At 49.4% G+C, this 18,613-nt stretch overlaps 1 protein-coding gene across 3 annotated transcripts in view; it reads right to left on the bottom strand.

Annotated features, from left to right (window-relative positions):
- LOC130402559 (plexin-A1-like) overlaps positions 1 to 18,613 on the bottom strand; it is a 172,561-nt gene that overhangs the window by 141,157 nt on the left and 12,791 nt on the right. Inside the window, exon 1 of one of the 3 annotated variants that reach the window (XM_056606772.1) lies at positions 13,887 to 13,898. The exons of the other annotated variants lie outside the window; for them this stretch is intronic. The gene's annotated coding sequence lies outside the window, so the exon portion shown is untranslated. Of the gene's footprint in view, positions 1 to 13,886; positions 13,899 to 18,613 lie in introns of those variants that run through there. 3 annotated transcript variants of the gene reach the window in all.

Below are 18,613 nucleotides of genomic sequence, written 5' to 3'. Positions count from 1 at the left end.
TGGCAGGAACAACAGGCTGTTTTCAAACAGAATAAAGCACAGCCACAAACACACACCCACACCCAAGCCACACGAAATACTGCAAAAAAGGGATCCCATTCCGTTGCTCAGATGTAAAGGAAATAATTTGGGTGATTGAGTGGCAGAACAGAGGTAATGAAAAGGGCTGCAAGCTTGTCATGAGCGGGAGAAGGCTAGGAGAGGAGCTGGAATGTGTGGCCGGGCACTTCGTGACAGGCCAATCATGTTCCTGCATTGCGGGGACATTAGTTCTCCTCTAAATGCTGAATATGCAAAAAATAAAAAGCAACCCAACTCTCCCAGGACCGATGAGATTAGATTTCACCTTGAATATCAAGACATCGTCAAAATCAGGCTTGTGTGCGTGTACTCGATACATCATGTATATGTATATAAAACATATATATCTACGTATATATATATATATATATATATGTATATATATGAATATTAATCAAAATGGGAGGGGTGAAAGTGAGGAGGTGTGGGGCCTTTTCTTTTTTTCCCTGTCCGTTCTTAGTCTTCTTCGTTGTCAAATATTCCCCTAAGAGCTGCCAGCAGAAAAGGAGGCAATGGGGGGGAGACAGTTTGCCACATGTAAAGGGAAGTATGAAAAAAATAAAGAGGGGCCTAACAGTAATTCTTCTTCATTTTGGATCGGTGGCAGCTTGACAGTGTGCAACAGCGTGTGAACGGAGCCCACAACAAATTGTATCTTGGGGGGAAGTCTCCACTGTGCTTGTTATCAGCTCAGTCTCATAAACACCACTCTACAACCTAGCACGCTACGACCTAGCGCGCTGCAACCTAGCGCGCTGCAACCTAGCACGCTGCAACCTAGCACGCTGCAACCTAGCACGCTACAACCTAGCGCGCTGCAACCTAGCGCGCTGCAACCTAGCGCGCTGCAACCTAGCGCGCTGCAACCTAGCGTCCGCATCCAATTTCTGTGGCAGAAATACATTGGTTTAGAAAAATACCGGAAAAGGGGGGGAATATAATATGGCAGGAAGAGTTTCTCGGTCGGCAGACAGGAGTGGCGGGGAAATGACAGCCAGGTAAGGATATTCACTCAGCATTTCCTCTCCTACCATCCCGACATTCCTGTCTGGCTTTCATCCCCTCTTCCCAGGCCTCCACCCTCAATTCCCTCTACCCACCTCCCGGTCCTCCAGCAAGTGGGATCTTGTGGGGGGGGGGGGGGGAATCTGTCATGAGAGGCAGAGGCTGTCACTCCGTCGGAGATGGAGGAAGAGGGAGTAGGGTTCAACGCGTGAGGATGGGTTATGAAGGGCCAGAGTTGATTGGATTTCCTATCAGGAGCCACAATCCATGGAGTGAGAGGGTGCTGGAACACTGCCGCCTTGGGGGGGGGTCAGATACCCAGCAGGGGGACAAGGTAGAGAGTTTGGGAGGGGGGGGGGGGGGGGGGGGGGGGGTCGGTGCTGGGAGAGGGCTCCAGACATAACACAGGGATGATGACTTAGTGTGACAAGAGGGGGGCCATGTAGGAGGGTGTGTGTGGTGCGGGCTGGGGTCTGAAATTGCTCTCTTCAGCTGTGTTTTTTATTTAGTTTGTTTACAAGATGGACGCGATGGGGGAGGGGGTTATGCCCCCGCGACACGCTGGTGCAGAGGAAAAGGGGGAAAATGAGAGAAAATAGTGTGTGTGTGTGTGTGTGTGTGTGTGTGTGTGTGTGTGTGTGTGTGTGTGTGTGTGTGTGTGTGTGTGTGTGTGTGTGTGTGTGTGTGTGTGTGTTATGGCCTGCCCAATTGTACACCCCCCCCCCCCCCCTCCCTCCCTCACACTACCCCACTCTTCCAAAGTAGCTAAACCTGTCCGTTCAGATAGTGAGCCCGTGCCGGCCGGGGCTGCCTGCTGATTTATTGCTGCTGGCATATCAATTATAGTGTTTTCTGCTGGAGGAGAGGAAGACGAGGAGCAAGGAGATGAGAGGGAAAAGAGAGCGAGAGGAGACGAGCGAGAGAGGAATGAAGGGAAAGCAACGGAAAAGAAGAGGAATGGCCACATTGCGCACACCAATTCTCTCGCTTCTGCGCTGCACATCGCGGCACAAGAAAAAAACACACAGTTCACAAAGAAATTGCACCCCCACCCTCATCTCACCAAAAGCACCCAGCCCAAAGAACCCATCCGCCCACACAGCTGCACGGATGGACGAGAAAAACACTAAACATGAATATGTGGAAGTATTCCTTCCACATATTACGGAGATCAAAGCCAACGCATCCGACGCATCCCAAATCAAACGCCCCTCCCTCTCCCATCTCCGTGCACACACAGTCCGCCGCGGTAGGGGGCTTTACACCGGGGGGGGTCGTGTGCCGAGATGGACGTGGCCGAGAGCTAAGTGTTAGTTAGGGGTGTGTGTGTGTGTGTGCGCACGTGTATGTGTGTGTGCATGAGAGAGGAGAGGGGGGGGGTAAGGGTAGAAGCGATGCGCCAAAACCCTAATCCCCATCACACCAACCCCCACCCCCCCCATTTACACTGGGGGACGTCTAATCTCCACCATCACAACTACCACCTCCACCACGATCTGCGTATGGGCAGAATGGATTACGCCCCCATCCTCCCCACCCACACAAACACACTAACACACCCGCCCTCCCCCCCTCCCAGCAGACACTGCCGAATAGTCGAGCAGGAGGCTGCGTGGACCGACAGACGGAAGGGTGTGATCCCATGGGGTAGACTACACAAATCAAAACACACACGCACACACACACACACAGAATACATACACACACACAGACATAGACACAAACAGACATAAACACACCAAGTTAAACTACACTTATTACAGGTACACACCACCTAGCCCCGCCAAGCTCATCCACCCACAAAACAAACACACACTTACAGGTAGGCATAGACAGACTGGTGGATTACAGGCTGAGCACTGCCTAGTCGGTCTACTGTCTGCCGCGGCCAGTGGTTTAGGGACGGGGGGGGAACTAAATATTGATTCATGCGAGTATCGGGATTCTTTTTGCTTCCACAGTCATCGCATTGTCAGGTCGACAATGAGAAATACATTTAAGCTAGAAACGTCAATGTGATGTTAACGTCCTACAGAGGGCACCATGATGTGTTCGCCAATAGTACATCACCATCAACTACGTTCAGCTCTGATTGGCCACGTCCATTAACAAAAAACAGCAGCGGACGCGGATGGACGTGGAGGACCAGAACCCCAATGTTAAAACCAAAACGTTAAAACCAAAATGACAAAATCACTATTTTTTTTTTCAAATGTACAGAATTGCGATGCTTGAAAGGAATAACGTTTTGCTCGGCCGGTCAGCTAGCCGTGTTCAACAGCTCCGTCTCCATAGCTCCTGTCAACACAGAGGACGACATTGTGCAAAGCGATTGATTGCATTGCCTCGAAAGGAGAATCATTCCCGTATTAACAAGTGGTAGCCTTGTATCAAATTACATTTACATAACATTGATTCATTTAGCAGACGCTTTGATCCATAGCGACTTTGGACAGCTTATTAAAAAAAAAAAAAAAAGAAGAATGAAATAAACACAGCTTATGCTTCTGTTCGGCCCATCCGCAAAGCCAAGTGAAACCGTCAGACAGCTGGCTATAATGGGAGTGCAGCTCCTGCACCATTAACGTGCTCTGCTGTATCCTATTGTTGATGTACTGCATCATTTCCTTCCTGCGTTGACTCGCGGAGAAGGCTGACAGGCAGATTCTCGGGGCCTATAAAAGGTCCCTTACGAGCGTCCCCCACCGCCACCACCAACCCCTCTTCCCTTCTCCAATTCCACCACTTTTATAACAATGTAAATCAGTTTAGCGGAAGATTGAACGAAAATGGTCCGTCGCCACCGATATGATGTACATGCTCCAGGTACCACGCCAAAAAAACTTTGCAGTGCAAGACTAAAATAAAACAGTGAGTGAGTGAGAGTGTGTGTAAGGACATAGCAAAAAAATTTGTAATAAGTGAGGTAATGTATCAATAAGCTGGCTTACAAACGCACTCTACAGGAACTTCAATTTTTCTCTCCCCCTCCTAAAGTAGGGTTGGCGCGGAGGAAGTATTTTTGTTTACAAGCCGGGGTTTCCAGGCCGCTCGTCTGTTTCATGGGATAATGGGTTTAAGATTTCATTCCAAAATGGCTTTTTGAGTGGGTTTCATGAGCCATGAGGAGATTAAATGCATAATCATGAAACAATCATCGGAAATAACGACACGTCCCCTGCCTAAATCTCTACGAGTATGACATACGATGATTAACTTATTTCCAGGTCTTCTGTTTTTTTTCGGAGACTGTAGCTGGAACACGTAAAAAAAAATAAGAAACTGCACAGCCAAAGATAAGAAGACAGTGAGCATAGGGACAACTGCTCCCAGTGTGCCACGCAGATTACAAGACAAGCCTGTGTGTGTGTATGTGCATGAGTGAGTGTGTGTGTCCGAGACAGCTGGTAACCTGTGGTTACAGACAAATGTCTCTTCCCATGCCGTCATGTGAAGCCACATGCACACTTACAAAAACCCCGACCACAAATCCTTTTTTCGTTTTTTACAAGGAAAGACGACAATATGCACACAAGGGGGGGGCGATACAACGCTCATCGCTGACACGCAAGTATTCAACTACGCACACACAAGAGGGTTTTTGTGTGCAAGTTCAGGACACAGTTGTCCGGGGCCCACTGACGGCATTCCTTCAATCTGGGCCAAGACGGAGGAGGGCGGGGTCAGACCTGGAGTGTGTGTGAGTAGAACGGACACCCACCGCCTTGTTGCCAAACACACACAGACACACACACACACAGTACACACACATCCATACATACACCCCTCCCTCAGGAGTCACGAGATCAGGCCCCAGAGACAGATCCCTCGTAAAGTCCGCTCACACTGGGAATGTGGGCGGAATGTGAACTGGCCAGGACTTCAATGCCTTTCGGCAAAGCCTTGATACACGGAATCCATCACCCCATCAGACCACTAGCTGGGGGAGTGTAGCTATGCTACAAGTGACAGGTGCCGGCTTTTTTTCTTTTTTTTTCTCTCTCTCTCAATCTTCTCTCCCCCTCTCACGCCCTCCGCTACAAAGGCGGTGTTGTGTTGCTTTCCTTCCCCCTCTTTCCACAAGTCAGCGTTTGTCTTTGTAAGGTTTGTACGAGAGCACGAGACCAACAGCAGACTCGCAAAAATAAACTATTCAGACAGAGAGGGTCGCGGCGGGGTCAGTGCCGACGGCCGTGGCACCGGCATTGTTGTTGGTGTTCAAGACCGGAGCGGACAACGTTTGCTTGTTGTGAGGAGGAGCGAGGAGAACAGACCTCGTGTTTCGCAGAGTCGGTGAAAAATGAATCGAATGTTGTTGCCAAAATATCTGATCAGCGAGTCCATCAGATGTTTTAAAGAGCGTGTTTCAAATTAAGTCTTAAACAGAGCACTGAGGGGCAAGATAGTAAACAATGTGCTGACGCCGGGTAAACTCCTAATGATCTGACACAGAAAAGAGTAAATACATTGGCCTTGAGGACCGGGATCGAACCCCCCAGGAGGGCTCCACGCCAGAGCTCCTCCTGCTGTCATTACCGACCCACCCGAACAGCAGCAGACACACCACTTCCATCCATCCCTCCCCCTCGGCTTCTGCATGAACAGGCCTTTGACGCGCACGCACACACACACACACACACACACACACACACACACACCTATTCCTTTCTCACACCAACAGGCCTCTTTTGACATCAGTGTTAAATCCAATGGTTTTGAAGGAGATCCGTGGGACGCGACAGACCAACGCGGTGGTCCAAACGTTTCAGACATCATGCCCAATGGCCTTTAGCTTCTCCAGGTAAACAAAGAATGGGTCTTCTGTTGCATCCTGTTTCTTGGAGGCTCTGTTGTGCTGTACGCCCCATAAAACCTGACAGGGTTTTCAAAGAAGCGAAAGAAATATGCACACAATCACACTCACACACACACACAAACATACTCACAAACGCATGAAAAGAAAACACACTCAAAACGGACACGGAGCCAGGTGCCGTCAGATTAGTGGTTTAGTCTTAATCTCCTGACAGCGCGACGCCGGCCGGGACAGTCTTTCCTTTTCCTGACAAATCCTGTGCGTGCGTGCGTGCGCGTGTGCGTGTGTGTGTGCGTGTGTGTGTAGGTGGGATAGATAGTTAATATGTAGGTCACAGAACACCCGAGCGTCTCTCGCACATACACACAGACACACAGACACACAGACACACACACAGCTAGCTGTCTATCCAACCACGGACATCCACATGCAGTTGTCAACACAACGTTGAAATGTAGAGTTGTCATTGCTAGCATGAGCATGCTTCTATTGACCCAGTGCGTGTGCGCACGTGCGTGTGCGTCCGTGTCTCAGAGGCATCACTCTATTCACTTCCCCCTGGATTCCACACGACCACGTCATATAGCACAATACAGTGATTATTATATCAGAAATTAAATACAAACATAAACCTGCTCCCTTGTGACTAAAACTGAAATAGGACCTCTGGCAGGCGGCTGTGAGATTGAGTAAGTGTTGGCGTAAGTCAGTGAAATTGTCAGATTCTTTATGGAGTAACCTCAATTATCCAACCACATATCACGCTTTCCCCTTGCGCAGAGCTGTGTGTGGGTACTAAACTATGCATTGAAGGCAGCAATCACAAGTCGAGCATGTCACTGCATGCCAACGCCTGCAGAACCCAAATAACCAACGCCAGAGAGGTGCTGCCTGTCACAACAAACAGCAGAGCTCTGATCTTCCTGGGGCTCTGCAACAGAGTTTTTCAGCGACATTTGGAGGTGTTTCCAGCAGTTTGCACAGGGTGCCAAATTGTACATGTGGCCGTAACGTAGGAATTTAGTTGAGAACAGATCCTGGCAATATCGAAATTGATGATTGATGATTTGACTGGGAGTAAAAGCAATACAGGATTGCCGACAAACCGTTCACAATGGATACTGTGTGGAGGGGAGGGTACGATATATAAAACTGTAGACAATCATAAAGGTCATGGATTTGTTTTAAGGCTTTATTCAGTACGCCCATCTGTATTCCTTCCATCATAACAAAGCCAGCACATTCCATCATAAAGTCTGATTATATTCCGCCCATTGTGTTCACCGCGGAGGAATGCTGCCGACTGCCGTACAATACCAGACACAGTACTAGAGCCTTCTACTACCCTTCCTTCCCTGCCTCCTTGCTTCCTTCTCAGGCTCCTCGCTTCCTTCCCAGGGTCCTCATGTACTACCCTTCTCTTCCCTCCCTGTCTTATGAAGACCCCCAACACCAAGAACAGATTGGGCAGCCAACCATGCCAACAGACTGCTGAGCAGAGCAAGAAGAAGAAGAAGAAGAAGAAGATGAAGAGGAATAAAGCATTGGTTGGACAGCGTTGGCTCTTGTAAAAGGGAGGAAAAGCATCCGTCTGGCATTATAAATCCCCCTTCTCAAGGGGACCAGGATGAAGCTGGAGATAATAATGAGGACTATTGAGGTGGGGGCCAGGGACAAAGGAGGGGCGGGATAGGATGCAACGATTCAAGCAACAAAAAAACCATTGCAATGTCGGAAGTCACCAGGGCCCTTGTTGTTAGGTTTAAAAAAAAATGTCTTCCTCGATGCCAACATAAGCCTTTCATCGTACATGTGACATGTCTAGGTGGGCGTAGGCACAGAATGCCACCTTGCCAACGCTGGCACTGGTGGTGGTGGTGTGGGCGGAGGGGTGTGGGTGTTTATCGAATCACCACCGTTTGAACACAAAAGGCGTCTGTGATGTTTGCGCGGCGGTTAAAGAGCAAGCTAATGACGGCGGGGGGGGGGGGCGGGGGGGGGGGGGGGGGGGTGGTGGTGGGCTCAATGGACCTGGTATCGCCTCAGGATCAGTGGGAGGAACGGCACAAAGGCAGGGCACAGAGAGGACATGTCGGTGAGAGACAGGAACCACAAGGAGAAGTCAAATGGAGAGAGGAAAAAAATAAAGCGGGGGGTTCAAATGGAGAGCCTGGTCACAGCTTATTATTCTCCTTTCAGTGGGAAGTGTGAGAACGGACAGATATGAATTCTGCAGAGAATCTCAAGGGGGCTCCCCGCGGCCTCCCTATCCAAAGCCTTTTGCACTACAAAGAGCTTTGAGCACTTAAAACCTCCACCCAACTAATGTCTTCCACGCTAACTGCCGGACCGCACATCAGGGCTTTGCTGTTCGTCACCCTTTGTGGGCCAGTGGATTGGAGCAGATTGATCACAGAGACGGGCGCCTTTGCCTCCCTTCATAAGTACTTCATAGGCCTGGCCCCATGCCCTGATTAGGCACAAACGACCAGCTCTCTACCTGCTCTACACACACACACACACACACACACAGATGGACAAGCCAGTGGTCTGGTTCTCTGGACTCTGTACGCCATGCCATCCATCTTTGTCCATTAGAGATAATGTTGCATCCGGACGTACGCTGTCCGGATGGACAGCACACGCGAGCGAATCAGCAGATACTTTGCCTGGTTTTAGCCTGATCTCTAAATACTGTTACAACGCCATATGGCTTGTGTCACCGGCCATTGTAGCCAATGTATGCCTGCAGCCCAGCCCTGACGATTCACAGGACAGAGAAACAACAAGCCAGCTCCTTCCCCCACATGATCAACACACACACACACACACACACACACACACACACACACACACACACACACACACACACACACACACACACACACACACACACACACACACACACACACACACACCACTCCGATTGATTGATTTTAGACACTAATCAGCACACCTAGCAGTTCTGATTACATATGGCCGGCTATAGTTTATTTGTCGACAGGCGTTTTGACATCACGGGAGGAAGGTGACATTTTATTGTGTACTTCAAGGTCAAGAAAAGTGGCAGAATGGGATTACTCTTCCTTTGTCCATGTGTCAAGAAAAATAAATCCATTGGATGATAAATTCTAATTTGAGGTGCGAGTTACATCCCTTCAACTTTATCCCGCCCAGAAATACAAACGCCTCGGCCAGTCTCACCATAAAAATACTGGAGGACACACACACACCCACACCCACACTACATCCCATTAGAAATCACAGTGGGGCAGGAACGTCGTCCCTGCTTAAATAGCACCCTTACAGCTGAGTCAACCGAGGCCAAAGTTAATTATCTTCAGTGGCAGCGTGAGCTGGAGCTGAAACAAAAGACAAGCTTGCTTTATCTCAAAACTTCTCGCTCTGGGGCCAGGTTTTAAGCTGGTGACTATCCAAATGGAGTATGTGTGCGTGAGCGTGTCTGCGCGTGTGCGTGAGCGTGTCTGTGCGTGTGCGATGGGCGCGTGTCTGTGCATGCGCGTGAGAGAGAGAAGGCAAGAAAGATATACAGAGGAGAGAGGGAGAGAGAAATAGGGAGAAAGACACTCAAGAGAATAGATAGGCCTTGAGAACTCCCCAAGTTCGTCAGCAGATATTTGCAGTGAAGTGTGGCCCGCACGCCTCGCTGCTCCTCTATAGCAGGGTTGAGAGACATAAAGAGGGAACATAAGTGAGCGAGTGACATGCGGATGAGGAAGACAAAAGTATGGGGGGAGAGCGAGAGCAAGAGAGCGAGAGCGAGAGCGAGAGCGAGAGCGAGAGCGAGAGAGACACAGAGAGAGGCGGCAGATAGAAGTGATGAGAGGGGGGATATAGTAATGGGGAGGCAGAGTAATGGAGAGAGAGCGAGGGTTAAGGTAAGGTGAAAGCAGCAGTTGGAGATACCTTTTCAGGTTACCAACGAGGCGGAACGCGACGTGGAGCGGGGGGAGATTACCGGTGGCAGCGGCAGTACACGTTGAGCTAAGAGTTGACCGTGTGCTGGCTGCGCAGTTGGGTATCTGTCACACACAGCCATCGAGGTGCACTTTGAGCAGCTTCTACTCTAGAGAGAATACCTTTTTTCTGTTCCGTTTTGTAATATAAAAGAAAACAATTCACATGAGAATCCAGGACTTGCCTGCTTTGCCTTAGAGTCAATTCACAAAGTTCATCAGGTGGGGCTGTGTTGTAACTTTTACTCAGCCCCAGAAATCTACTACGAGTATGATTATACACTTGGAAATCGTGATTTATTTTGGTTATCGTAATGACTCATCGGCAGACTATTAATCCACTAGCTATTAAACGTTCATTCCATTCCTAGACGGCAGTGTTTTCTACCCGGCTCCAGCCAAGGGAGGTGGGCCCTCGGACCCGATGGGAGGGGCCGAGAGCCGGGCCGACCAGTCGGGCCGACCAGTCGGGCCGGTAGGATGAGTAACAGCAGCCTATTGTGTGTCTCTGCACCGGGGGAGGGGGGGGGGGGGTAGGAAGGCGGTTGGAGCGCAAGACAAAGCGGCGATCCAGAGAGCTGGCGTTCATTAGGTCACATTACTGGCAGGCGGCCCCTTCGGTGTGTCGGGGCCATGCGAATCATAACCCCGAGAGCTAGAGTAAACAGCTGAGAGTATGTTTCTCTCTTTGTGTCACTCTCGGTTTACATTGGGTGTTCCCATGCCAGACAAAACGCCTGCAACAAGCGAGTAAAAAAAGAAAAAGGAAACGAAAGAACACAACAGAGTAAAAAAAGGATCTGTCACCCAAAAGGATCAGGAGTCTACGTTTAGTTGACATAAGCACAAACCGCAGACAAACCGAAGGATTGAGGGAGGGAGCGGCAGCAGAGGGCAAACACACACACACACACCGAGTGAAAGAATAACAAAGAGTCTGGTCGTATAGGACGATACGGGTTCACGGAGGAGTGATAAGGACAGGAGACATGCTGGGGAGTGGTGAGAGAGAGAGAGACAGAGAGAGATAGAGAGAGAGAGGATGATTGACATAAAGAGAAGAGGGTAGTCGGCCACTGGATAAATCAAGGGCTCTGACTTAACATAATACCACGGAGCGTTCTGGTGGACAACGCATGGTCGGAGGGCGGAGGCAGACATAACTCAGGCCTTTAGGGGGACCGCTGCTCGCTTGATTCCACTCAAAAGAAAGACCCACACATCAAATTCCACAACTTGGGGTCTGCCAACTTTGCGTCAGCCGCAGCCGCGTAGGAAAATCTGTGTACCAGCACAGACACAACGGCCAGACGAGCGCACCGACAACATTATTTGTGAGCTCCAACATCATCCTCCCAATACAGAAGAAAAACAAAACACTTGAACGGCAGAGAGGTATTAAGAACAAAAGAAGGCTGGAGCAAGACGGCGCTACTTTATACCTCTTCACGGAAAGCTATACAACAACCCATTGCTGCAGTTGTTCCTCCTGGCTATTCCAGGCTGCTGCTAAACAATCAGCCCAGCCTCTTTCCATCACCCACCGGCCCCGGCCTTCACATTCTCAGCAGGCAAACACGGCCAGGTTTGTAAATATATCACAAAAAACGCTAGCCAGGCAAATGACCTGCCACGAGTCCAGAGCCTTCCGGGGTTCAATGCCGCTCGTAATCCCAGCGATATTCCTCATCTGCTTTTACCACTCAGCGTCACTTTCCTAGCAGACTGGAAATACGGCCGGGGGGGATGTTTGACAGCCATTAACCGTCCATGTAGATGGATTCAGACGGGCTAAAACTTTGCACCTGTGTGGGACTTAATACATGCCGCTGCTAACAAGGCTGCGAAATGACAGAGCAGGAATATCCTTCGTGTTGCGAGTTCCCGGGGGTAGCGCATTTTAATTGGACACCGCTACGCTGGTATTACAAAAACAGACGGAAAAATCTGTCCGCAGAAGCGAGTGAAAGTCTCCCAAAGTTTAAATCTTTGTTTAAAGCGGTGGTTAAATCTGACATTTCTCTAAAAAGTGTGGGCGCATCTTTTAGATTGACGTTTGTGAGACTTGCGCTTCATTTCCGTGTCATATAACTTCGAGAGGCCTTTCGTTCCCCCGGCCAAACAAGTTTGCTGAAAGAAAATCTGTTGTATGAAGCGGAAGCATTAAAAACCAGATACCTAATAAGTCATGGTTACAAGAAAGCCGTGACCTATTATTTCACAAGCACTGCTTGATAATGGGATTGGCCTGCTAAGCTGGCCTGCATCGCGGTGCCGCAATACACTCCCAATCCCTTCCGCGGGTCAGCTGAGTGCTGAACCTTCCCTTGATGAGCCGGGGGAGGCCTTGTATGCACTGGCCCGGCTTGTTAAAGCTCATGTGATTTGATCAAGAGGGCAGAAGGTCAAGACTTCCTCCAGTGACAAAAAAAAAACCTTGTTACCAGATATACTTTTGCGACTTGGACGGTGGGGGACGGTCCTCAGAAAGAATCAGAGGATCTACTGTCGTATCCCCCCCCTCCTCATTCAAATTGCTCCCATTTAAAAGGGTCCAATTCTAAAAAGGTGTTAACTGGATTCAACTGCCACTGGGTTGAGACCCCACTCCTATCCGTCTAGTCATTCGGAAAATAGACGCTCCGTTCCCCGAGAAAGAAACACATTTTTCCTGGTGGTTGGCGTCTTGCGGCATCCCTCGATTCCCTGCGCGGCCTGACCTTTCCGTGGACAGGATGGTGCCGTTCCATTACTGCTGGCGGTAAATGTGCGAAGCACCAGCCGCCGCAATTATCTGGGCCTAATGAATAACAGCAATGAGACAGAACCAAGGCGCACTACAGCCCTTCCTGCTCACCCAAAAGGCTACATTAGCATCTAAAATGCAAATTAAACTCTTAGACGAACTGCATTGGAGACCTCCTAGCCGAAAAGTATTATTGCTTCTCCAATCCCCTCTGAAAAAGCAAATAAACAGCACAAACACATATGCAGATTAACTTTCCTTTTATGGGGAGGGTTTGATGGAAGGAGCTGGTCATTAATTGTTGTGAATTGGGGAGAGGCCTGATAGATGTGCTGTGACTATTAAAAAAAAGAGGTGCCTTCTGGCTTTTGTCTGGATGCAGTGCAGAGGTTCTCAGAGATTCCAGTGTTTTGTTGGGAGAAAAATTGCCAGGAATGGCAGTGAGCGATACAGACGATGCCGGCGAATGACTGGTGGGGACCAGCCTCGTATTGGACTGAGACTAGTACCCAATTGCTAGGGAGAGGAGAGGAAATTGAGGACATTGAGGAGGTGAAGGCAGGTGTAGCGGATTTAAAGCAAAAGGTTCAGGGTGTTGAGCAGAACAGAGTTAAATAATTCATACGCGCTGCCTCCCCCATCGGACTGCCCGAGGTACACAGCGGGCGTTGATACATTCTACCACAAACTTTCTACACCGGGTGATTAACTTCACTGTGTTTGCATACCATGTCATTCCCATTATCATCCTTACAATCATTTGTTTAAACAACGCTCACCGAGTCGTAAAGCTCTTTCGACTCACAAAGCTCTTTAAAAGCTAGCGTAGAACCTGGCCAAATATATGGCGCTTACATTTACCATCTGGGTTAACGTACGACTTCTCCCTCCCGCCCACAGGGGGGGGGGGGGGGGGGGCGTTCACAACACATTTGTGAGTCACTCGTCAGGCAAAGTATCGCCATGCCGGACAGGTAGCGCTTGGGGTGCTATGTCCAGCAAGCGTGAGGCTAAGTGGCCCAGATCCTGCCCCAAGGCCAGGGGGCAACCAGGACGTCATCGCGGGTTATTGGGCTACCACTACCGCCTATGGCTTCTGGATGTATGCGGTGTGTGTGTGTGTGTGTGTGTGTGTGTGTGTGTGTGTGTGTGTGTGTGTGTGTGTGTGTGTGTGTGTGTGTGTGTGTGTGTGTGTGTGTGTGTGTGTGTGTGTGTGTGTGTGTGTGTGTGTGTGTAAAAGCAGGCATGTGGGTATAGTTACGTTTTATTCACCGTCTGTTCTCCAGCTGTGTGTGTGTGTTTCCTGTGCTGAGCTAGGACTTTGCTCCCGCTCGCCCTTTCTCTCTTTCTCTCTCTCTCTCTCTCTCTCTCTCCCCCTCTCCCATGCCTGTTGTAATGTGGATTTGATTAGCGGGCTTCTCGCGGAGGTGGCTCGCGGTGGCTGCGCTATTCCAGCTATGTGGTTGTACTGGTGGCGGTTTCAGCGGGAGGAGGGGGCGATGGGTGGTGGTAAGGTCTTCAGGGAAAAGCGTTTTCGGGGCGACACACTGAGGGGGTACTAACCACTCGCAACCACCACCTTCACCACCGTGTGTCACCAGGCTAGCCTTCCTCAAGAGGGCTGGAAAGTTACAAAATGTCCGTCCGTCCGTCCCCCCATCCCCACACACACACGCACACCTCAACAATACAAATGTAATCTGATTCTGATGTTCTATGGCAGAGAACTCACTAACACGTTTGCCTAATGGCGCTCCCAGAACACGAGGAAGGAAGCAAACATGAGGGCCATTTGCAGCCTGGGCTCCCATTGTGCGTCTCAGCTGTCATCATGTCTTGCTATAATTGCGAGACATAATTATTGTATAACGTATATTGTAGATTATTATATGTATAATAATCGCTCATTATTGATGGGAAAGAGGTCACCCAGGCACCATTTGTTTCTGTTATTAGAAACGCTGATTTTGAATGGTACTATAATACGGTAAGGTGTGTGCGTGTTATAATTTTCCTCTCAAAGAGACGAGGGGATGAAGGAGATACAAAAGCTCAACAAAGGAGGACAGTGGAGGAGGTTTAGAGAGCAGAGAGCCGCCGCCACCGCCACTGCGCAAACACAAAGCGAAGATCAGACGCTTCCTGTTCCACCTGCAACATCTGCAGATCCGCCCCACACAAACAAAGAACGCTGGCACCAACGAAAAAAAACACAAACACAGACCATGAGTTACAGAGTGAAGTTCCAGCAGGCTCAGTCACAGCCCACAGAGGAGCGCGGCCGGGGCTTAGCACAGTGCTGCCGAGGAAGGCCATGCAGCAGCGGCAGCTACTAATTAGCCGCGGTCGGCCGCGCGACTGCTGTAGCACAGGCTAGGGCTGCGTGGCTGGGGAGAGAGAGAAAGAGAGACAGGGCGACAGCTCTGACACTCTGTCTAGGTCTCTCTTCCCTCTGTGTGTGTCTGTGTGTCTGTGTGTGTGTGTGCGTGTATACACGTATTTTACCGGCGTGCCTGGGGGGGGCAACACCATAGACAAGGGTCCCGGTTCACCACCTGCTGACTCAGACTTGAAACTGCCTGGATGCAATTCTAGCAGTGAAGCTAGGAGCGAGCTAGCTCACCTCTTCCCTGCTCACCGGCACCAACCGTTTCTTTCCTCCTCCCTTAACTTTTTTTCCCCTGTACTTTTCCATTTCTCATCTCTGTGGATCTTTCTTCCTTCTCTCGTCCTTTTTCTCATTCCTCTCTCTCTCTCTCTCCGCCCATTCGTTCACTTTAGGCTACCCCCCCTCTGCACCCACGGGCCATACCCCTCCCTCGGTTTTTCCAACACAGTCAATATAATTTAATAAGCCATATTGCCAGTGGATTGCTTTGGCGGAGCAGAGGTGAGGATTGCCGCAGCATCACAACAGGAAATACGTTTGCTTTTAATGTTGAGCGACTTATAAAACCATCCACAACACCTCTGCTGTGAATCAATCGTTCGCCTTCCCCTGCCTCTCTATCTTTCTATCTCTCCCGGTGAATCGCTCCGTGCAGCCACCCGGGGAAATCAAAGTTTTTCTATTGGGCGAGCACTTAAAGTAGCTCAAAACTGCAGTCTGACCATGCAGTGTAAAAAAACAAAAAATATGTACACAAAAAAATAACCTGAATCAAACAAGAGCTAAAAAAGGATGTCTAGTCGCGGGCTCAGACATCCTACACACTGGGGGTTTTAACTGGAGCGTGGGTAATATTTGGGAAATGCTAATGTTAGAGACAAAGCGAGATGTGTATGGAGGCTGAGAGGCTGTGCCTGAGCCTAAGCTATTTAGCTGGATAGGTAATCCGTCCTTGTTGTTTTCAAAAGGTGCATGCGTAGAGCGCCATGGTGTCAAATCCTTGTTTCTGCCTCTTTGTTGTGGAGCAGACCTCTTATCGTGTGCCAGAGAATCCCTGAAGATACGGACCCTCACTGCGCTAAGAAGCATGACCAATTATTCTATCAGACTTTGAAAAAAGACAAATTAAAAACCACACCTGAAGTTGAAAATACCGATAGCAAAGAAAGGAATCCTTCAATTAACTGTTGGTGTCTTGGTGATGCCTCCTACATCCTCGTCAGTTCTGAACAACAGCAAAAAGTGAATATGGTGGCTGCCAGCATGCAGATGCTTTCTGAAGTAGGAGGGAAAGGAACTGGCAGGCAGCCATCTTCACACAGCGGGTCATTCTCTAGCATACTGGTTTGCTTTATTCTCTAATAGTTTCGGTGGCTGCATGGCGCGCGCGCGCGCACACACACACACACACACACACACACACACACACACACACACACACACACACACACACACACACACACACACACACACACACACACACACACACACACACACACACACACACACACACACACACACACACACACACACACACACACACACACACACACATCCAGTCTAAACAAAGTGCTGAAGGAGAGTGTCAGTTTGTCACTTTATTGTTTGTCATTTCCTCCCCTCTGCGCTGGGTAATGTTTACCTCAGCCCAACAATAAACTGACCTGGGACAACGCGACCACAGGAAGTCATACGCTGTGTTTGTGTTGGATGTGAGTCAGCAGTCAACTGTGTAGATAAGAGTGTAAAAGTGTGTGTCTGTTTGTGTGAGAAAATTCAGGAGCGGGCGAGGCAATATACAAGGCAGCATTTTTTCCTAAAAGTGTGAACACAGTTTTGAATGCATGTTGCTTAATGTAATCGCAGAATATCCCCCGACAGTGGTGTACATACTTAGCCGTGTATCTCCTAAGCTGTGGTGTTATCCCGGGTTATTTCAAACAACGCGCCTGGTTTATATTCTATGAACCACACTACTGCTTGCACCAGAAGGCCTGTTGAGAAGGGGCTATAGCCGGCCCTGGGATCCTAATTCTACACAGTTGGATTACTTCAACTGTCAACACACCATAAGATGAGTGTAAATAGAGAGAAGAGGACTGCGAAAGAAAAACAAAGCGCTTGAAAAATAAGCTATCCAGTAAGACCCCAAACTTTGCTCATGAAACCAACCATTTTATTGTGAATTTTGTCAAGTTTTGAAAAAATTCTTGTGCGTGTCAGAAATAATGGCCAATAGCCACCGTCGGCTAATACAAGCTTGCTTAAAAACGCTAATATGAATGCACCAACTGCTACATGCTATTGTTTTGGCGGAAGGCCTATGTTTGAGCCGACTCTCTAGTGTTTGGAGAGTGAAGTGTTGAATTTTGGCAAGAGCCAATGTTTAAAATTGGCCATGTTAGTTTGAAAACCCGGGGGCAGGTTTATTTTGTTGCCGTTTTTTTCTCATAAATCAAACGGGATCTGCCAAATAATAAAGCTCATGTTCATTCCGCCGATATGGGACAACATTTGATATGCCATCAGAAGGAGTGCTATCTGTTCGGGAAAAACCTGCCGCATCAAAAGAGCTTCAAAAGGAGGAGCGTGATGTTCTGTCAAGAGGAAGTGCTGTGGAACGAATCATGAGGCCAGCCTCACAGTAAGCTAGGCGGCCAGACAGACAAGAGATGGGGAGGAGGGAGGGGGCAACAGAGTGCCCATCCTCAATTGGGCACGGTGCCAGGGCGGCTCCCCGGAGCGTTTCTGCGGGACTGAGGGGGGGCGGAGCGGGGTCGGACTATTCCCTTGGCAGGACCCGCGGGACCGGCTGGAGGGCAGGGTTCAGCCGCTGAAGGAGAGGCGGCGTGCCCGACAGTCAATTAGCGGCCCACCGCATTTACACAACAATCGCATAATACACAACACACACACACACACACTCACACTCACACGCACACGAGCGCTCGACGAGTGCATCCACTCTGCGCTCATCAGCATGCGCCCACACAAGGTCAGAGCGCTGGGGAGGCTGTGAGAGGGAACTAAAGAGAGAGACAGAATGAGGGAGAGAGAGCAATGAAGAGAACAGACAAGAGGCTATTTAATAGAAGTACTCAACACACACACACACACACACACACACACACACACACACACACACACACACACACACACACACACACACACACACACACACACACACACACACACACACACACACACACACTTTGGGAAACAGCACGGCAGGCAGGGAGTACAGTGTTACATCTCCCGTTATACTGAATCCTAATGCAATGAACCACGCGTGTACGTCCTCCTCCGACACCCACGGACCCTCTGATTATACGCTCCAATAGGAAATGACTCGGCCATTTTGTGTTACATTACAAGGAGGAAAACAGAATCAACATGTTCCAGAGAATGCCGGAATTGGCCGGAGGACATTTTCTTTGGATGAGCTTTTAAATAATAGCCCGCGATTCTCATGTGGGTTGTTTCATTTTTATACATAGACATCATCTTCTTCTACTTCCGCAGACAAGCCGTCCTCCCGCATATTGGAGCGTGCATTGGAAGGCTACCGTGAATCCATCCGACGGCTCACATGAATGTCA

This window comes from Gadus chalcogrammus, chromosome 13, assembly GCF_026213295.1.
Source record: "Gadus chalcogrammus isolate NIFS_2021 chromosome 13, NIFS_Gcha_1.0, whole genome shotgun sequence".
Taxonomy (NCBI): domain Eukaryota; kingdom Metazoa; phylum Chordata; class Actinopteri; order Gadiformes; family Gadidae; genus Gadus; species Gadus chalcogrammus.
Note: the sequence above shows the minus strand (reverse complement) of the source record. Positions and strands in the feature narration are given on the sequence as shown.